Raw genomic sequence first — 6570 nt, 5'->3', positions numbered from 1 at the left:
TACTTTTTTCTTTAATAGAAATGTTTCTTCTGCCCGTAAAGTGTCCAAACCAGGCTTTTCTGGATAAGCGCATTTTTAAAACATACTGTAGTCATTGTCCATGCCGGTTTCAGATTATTTGTGACAGTTGCTCCGATCAGATCGGTCTCCTCCATTTTGTAGATTATTTACAACTTTTGAATCCACATAAACACATCGGCAAAATCAGGCTTACTTTGAGCATGTGTTTTAAACAGTTTAATCCCTTTGTGAATTGTTTCCACTTGCGCCGTCCTTTAATTTCTTCATACAGCGGGAATCCAAATGAATGAATCCTGAGTCCAATAACCATCAAAGTCACTCCAATAGTGCTCCTTAATTACACTTTCATCTTCCTTTAACAAAATACTTCACATTCATCCAGTTTGTGACAGTAGTTTGAGATTATGAAACTTTAATTACCGCTGTCCTTCCAACAGGAGTCACTTGGGGGGGGCTCTTGGGAAAAAAGGTTGGGAACCACTGCATTAAAGTACTGTATATGAAAGGACCATTGTTTACCTCAGGAATACTTTATCCAGTTAAACCCTACTCCTGAATGACTAATAGCTCAGCTACCTAAAAATTCCAGTAAACCAATCACTTACAGTACTTTTATCACACACTACGCATGACCAAAACCCCACAACGGTAAGGTATGCATTTTCATATCCACCTTTGAGTACAATATAGTATATCAAACTGCACTGCCTTAATTTAGATGAGAAATGTGTAGTACTTCTGTGGCCTCACCTAGAAACCCAAACCCCCCCAACATCTATCTGCTCATGAATTTTAAAGACCGTCTTTGTGACAAGGCGTTTTACATAAGTTTTTTATTAACTTGTGTTAGAAGGAGAGAACCTGATTCAACTGTTAAGCAGAATAAGCTTTGATATAATTCAGTCAAAAATAATTATCCTTCTTCTTGCAGCTTTTTAGCTGAGAGTTATAGGGAAAAAGGTAGATTCATCCGGATTTTGGATTCATTTGAAGTTATTAGCTAATCCTTCGTCCCTTTTAGGTGTGGATGGCCAGAAGTGTATTAAACTTGAATTGAATTGACTTTAAACACTCATGGTGAGAGTTAACAAGATTTTTGTTCAGTGACACAATTTCTTTGACTTGGTATAAACAATAGGATAATGTGTTAAATTGGTCTAGCAAGAACAACTGTGGGATAAATAAGCTCATATCCACAACACTTGACAATGCTTGCCCACCACTATGAACACCATTAACTGTGAATTGCTGTGACACATTTGCCAACTTCATTTCATGCATCATGGTAAATCATGAAACCACATCAGTAATACCCATCATTCTCTCTAACGGCCTTGAGAATAATTGCCTTGGAGGTTAAGCACAAGTGAGTAGTTAACTTCTCATTTGGCGATGGGCAGTATCAGTGGTTTCTGGCTGTGGATGGTTCATGGGCACTGTGTACAACTGTGAGTCACCCTCCGATGCAAGTCACCCACTGCATGGCAAGCTTTTACTGCAGCAGAGTACGGTAGAAATGACTCAAGCTAGCCACACACTAAGGCACATCCTTTGTCTGTGTGTGTGCCTGAGGCACTGAGAGGGAAAGAGGAAGACATCACTTAATAATTACAAAAAAAATCTACTCATTTAGTAGAATACCTATCATAGACATAAGCTCTACATTTATAAGTGATGTATTCAAGGATATATTCTTGATTCCACCTTTCATTGGAATTTAAACCCTCATGACATCTTTAGCAAATTCAGATAAATGTTTATTTAAAACCCTTAAACCAAAAGTTATATTGCATTAAGCATGTTCAGCCTGGCTGTCAAAGATTCAAAGGGACCCTATTATGCTTTTTGGGGTTTTCCCTTTCTTGTAGTGAGTGGCTAAAATCCCAAAGTTCTCTCCAGAGGAAGTTTCCCCCCCCCCCCCCCCTAATTGAAACGCCTCCATTTACTCCTTTGCTTACTTCTGCAACATAGTGACATCACTATCTAACACTAGTTCTTCTCTTGTTCAGCGCTTTAACACATTGTAGGTGATCCCAAAGCGGCTCACCAATCATACCAGAGTTAACCAATCAGAGCAGACTGGCCTCTGGTTTGATGGTGAAAAGAGGTGCTGCAGCTCAAGCAGTTTGAGTTTTGAACAGCATGTAAACATATCACAGTAGAGGCACAAAAGTATTAATTACTATCATTATGCAACCTGAAAATATCCATAATAGGGCCTGTTTAGTCGATATAAGCAAAGACTAGATATGTGATACACTGGTGAGACAAACACTTTCAATACACTGCATTAAATCCAATCAGCTTGAATATATGTTGCAAAATTAACTCTGCCAATGATCCAAAAACTCTTTAATCCGAACTTGAACCTCTGTGGCTGCACCTGCAGTTTAATAGGCATCACAGTATCAGCAGTCATTGCCTAAGTGCTGGAAAGGAATTATAAATGAAACAGAAGGAGAGGGTCTACCCAAGGCGGGGTAATTAGATTTATCTTTTATTATTCTTCCATCCTCCGGTGTTATCATAGTTTCTTCTCCAAAATGGGAAATTAGATAAATATTGATGTCCTTTACAGGAAATGCAGGCAAGCATGTGTGAGATGCAGTACGTCTATCACTGTTTCCATAGGGAGAGCGTGGAAGTTGGTGTAAACTGACCCCCCGCTAAATGCCTCAGAATAAGTTTCCCTGCCTTAAGGCTTTCTCTCCTTCTCTCTGTTGTCCTCTTCTGTGTGGCATCCTGTCAATCTTGCATTGCTTCATCCTCTCTCCTTTGCTTCCCTCCTACATCACCTTCCACTAGCCCCTCTCTCCTATTCTCTTCATTGCTTTCAGTAACAACATTAGCGTCCCTCTTCTCTTTCTCTCTCCCTCTTGTGTTCCAACATCTCTCACTCTCTCCTCTCCAACAATCTCTCTTTACTCCCGTCCCTGTAGAGTTCACAGAGACAAGAGAGGGAGATGAACACAGAATGAATAACAAGACAGCAGCAGTAGAGATAAAAGGAAGGAAGCTCATCCAGAATGCAGAGGGGACCGAAATAGCAACATCAATTTTTACCTCATGCCAGCAGCTGACGAAAGCGAAAAAAAGGGAAAACATTTCACGTATTTTATTAACATTATATATTCTTAAGGATAAGATTGATAAATATAGAACAAATTATTCAAATAATTCAACATCTTTCTCTTCATGCATCCACGTGATCTGAAAGTCAGCCATCTCACTGTCTAATGATCTCTTTAGAAGTCAGAGCTGTTCTCAAAAGGCCCCATCAGGTAGACACATCAACATGAAGGGAAGTTGCAATTTCTTACCACCCCCCCCCTCCCCCCTCCCTCTTTAGCTGAGGAGCTATCTGCACAAACATGTGTGCAGACAGTTATACAAAGTCCCACCTTGTTTCATCACACCTACATCGAGCACACACACACATTCTGTTCAAGTCACACATTGTGTTGCTCTCCTCCACAGAAAGTTAAGCATGATAAATCCAACCGTTCCTATTCTGCTCGCACCTACAGAATTATGATTTGCCTAGGTATTATAACCTCCCTGTCAGTGTTTACAAATGGCCAAAACAAACAGCATCACTTTCATGAAGTAGACCATGCAAAGTTGTCTCTCAGGGATAGGATCTGAAAATAACAGCAGATCAATAGCAAATACCAAGTGGAGCAGTTTTCCCTCCAGCCTCTGAAAGCACGAGCAACACTGCTGGAGTCGACACACATTTCTGTTCCCTGTATGTCCCTCCACTCTCTCACACAACCCCATCCAGCCCTTCCTCACCCCCCCCCCCCCCCCCCCCTCTCTCCATGTCCTAAATAGCTTGCTCTGCTTCATTTAACTGCTCCACTATCTCATAACGTGTACTGCTTGCACCTGTCAATATGTTATGAGCAGCAAATCAGGTAGGAAGTGGAAGAAAAGGAAACATATATATATATAAAAAAGAGAGTGAGAGAAGGAACACATCCTTACCAGCGCTGAAACGAAGGAAATCCAGAAATTGCTTGCTTCATTCCACGGAGGCTGCTCATTAAATCCAAGATGCTGGGGAAATGATTGAAGATTCCATCGAGGTGCTGCCCCGAGAGGAAGGAAATGAGATTCTTTAATAGCAGGATTTTAGAGTGTTGTTAAAAAAGTCTGGTAAATATGCACAAGGAGAAGGATCTGATATCCAAGTCCAGAGCACTTTAGGAGTCCTTACAGTCAGCTGCGAAGCCACACGTGTACACTCACTGACACATGCGGTTCACACTGCAAGCCACACACATACGCACACACACATAGGGAGGATATATCCTCGGTGAGACTCAGCTTGGCTGAACGGAGGGATGGAGACAGAGAGAAAGAGACACACCGCGGTATGGAGGGGATCTGGAGAAGGGTAAGGTGGAGGGAGGAGCCGCAGTGTGAGAGATTGAGAGAGGGGAGGGAGGAGGAAGAGGGGAGGAGAGTCTCTCCATCCCTCCTTATTACTCCCTACATTTGAACTGCAGTGTGATATGCTAAAAATGGAACAGTGGGAAGTAATACATTACTTTGTACACTGATGATACATTTATTTGTTACCGTTTTAAATGTTAAACACTTAAATACAAGGGTAAAAGACAGATATGCTGTTCCAATCAGATTGCTTTGTGTATCAGAATGCTGAGTAATGCCGCTTCCTCATGCACAAGCCAAACAGATAAATAAGATGGGAAGATGGCTGAGGAAGATGAGAAGGAAGCAGGTTGATGCACCGGGCAGAAAGCCCAGATCCAAAGACATCCCGGTGGTATATCAACCTGGTGCAGATCGACTAACTTTGCAAACAACCATCACAGGACCTCTTCTAACTGTGCCGGCTTCTATCTATCATCAGATATGAACCTACTTGGTAGTTATAACCTTAATGTAATGTATGCCACTTTACTCTATGCATCAGCCTACATGAAATACATATTTAAAACAATTATTTACTGTTCGACTTGCTCATAAAGTGTTTAAACGTGGAAACTATATAAAAAAACAAGCATTTTGTAAAAAGGTTGAAGAACAAAGTCAAAGTCAGTTCAGCTTTTTGTTTCAAAATACTTTCGGAAATGACTCTTGCTAAAGTGGAATAAGAGCGGATATATTTATCCTTGGGCCATTGCCCTAACAAGGATGTATTGTCCAACCAACCACGCACATTACCAAATATTCTCGCCAACACTTCCTGTGAAAAGCACAGCGGGATCCCTTGGCTGACATGACTCACTCTATATAATCCTACACTGATGATGCATGTTCTAAATCGGCGTACACTTCTGGGCAGGGGTTAAGAGTATGGGTGGCAAGAGCGATCAGGACACCCCAGTGCGCTCAGTTTACAGGCGGGATTAAGAATCAGTGGTGGATGGCTGGGAGGCTCCGAGGACATCTCTCTCCTCAGTTGAGCCATGGCCTTCAGTGGTTTAGGCTCTTGGCCTCAGAGGATGAAGACGCCAGTTCAAGACACAGCTGACTTCAATGTTCTCGCTTCATGTGTGCACGCTGACACAAATTGATTAATAAACCATGTTTCCATTTTGTTCTTCCACACGATTCAACACAAATAGACTTGTGTGATCTCATTGAAGTTAGTCTCACTGTTGACTCAATAAAATATATAACCCTTGCTGGGGGTTGAACAAACGACCGTCAGATTGCAATGCCAGCGGCTCTGTGAGGCTGTAGACTTACGGCCCGTCTACACTACAGGCATGAAAAAATCTTGAAGCTGGGCGTGTCTGAAGCTTGGCGATTTTTTGCGAGCAACCAATCACATGAATCTCCCGCCCCCGACATACAAAGCAATAGCAATGTTAAAACGAAGTAAACTGGATATAAACTCTCCAAACAGGCGAAAAAACTATCAGTTTCACCCACTGTCTCTGCCACCTCCCTCCATGCCTGGTTCCTCCGGTTTGTATCCCGGTAAATAGTTCCGGTCGTAAAGAACCGGGTGATTTGCTACCGTAATATCTCGTTTGGAATATGAGGAAATGAACTGCGGTCTGGCTCTCCCAGCTTGCACGCGGTTTGATTGGCTGCGCTTGCACTGTAGACGTACCGTTAGTGCTTTTAGCTTAATGCTAACATCAGCATGCTAACTTTCTCACAATGACAAAGCTTACCTGCTATTGTAACAACATATACGAATAGAGCTGAAGCAGATTAACATCACGTTTTTGTATTGCAGATACCATTATAAGTTTTGGTTATTAAAATCACATCCTGTAATGATACAAGTTTATATTAAAGGTTAAGGGATGCTTAAAGTTTATAGCCATCCTGTTTCATTTTACTGCCTTGTTATATCTACTGTATGTGAGCTTATTGTGTTTTTAGTTTTATACATATTTGGAGAGTCGGATAATTTGCAAAAGGACATAATGTTATGATATATCTATAAAGAAGTATATTTTCTGTATCAAAAGGAAAAATGTTACCACAAAAAAGAAGACAAGCAAAGCTTTGTTTTCGGTAAATGTAAATTGCAGATATGTGTGACATTATGTGTCAGTGGTG

The 6570-nt window shown here is 41.3% G+C and overlaps 1 protein-coding gene across 3 annotated transcripts in view; it reads right to left on the bottom strand.

The window, feature by feature from the left end:
- The window catches only part of lingo1a (leucine rich repeat and Ig domain containing 1a), a 128784-nt gene extending 124434 nt beyond the window's left edge, over positions 1-4350 (bottom strand). For 2 of the 3 annotated variants that reach the window (XR_013808006.1, XM_079679884.1), the window contains exon 1: positions 4009-4350. The gene's annotated coding sequence lies outside the window, so the exon portion shown is untranslated. Of the gene's footprint in view, positions 1-3084; positions 3098-4008 lie in introns of all 3 variants that reach the window. The other variant, XM_079679886.1, reaches the window with a different exon arrangement.
- Between the last annotated feature and the right edge of the window lie 2220 nt (positions 4351-6570).

The sequence above is a fragment of the Notothenia rossii genome, assembly GCF_949606895.1.
Source record: "Notothenia rossii genome assembly, chromosome: 5".
In the NCBI taxonomy this organism is placed as follows: Eukaryota; Metazoa; Chordata; class Actinopteri; order Perciformes; family Nototheniidae; genus Notothenia; species Notothenia rossii.
Note: the sequence above shows the minus strand (reverse complement) of the source record. Positions and strands in the feature narration are given on the sequence as shown.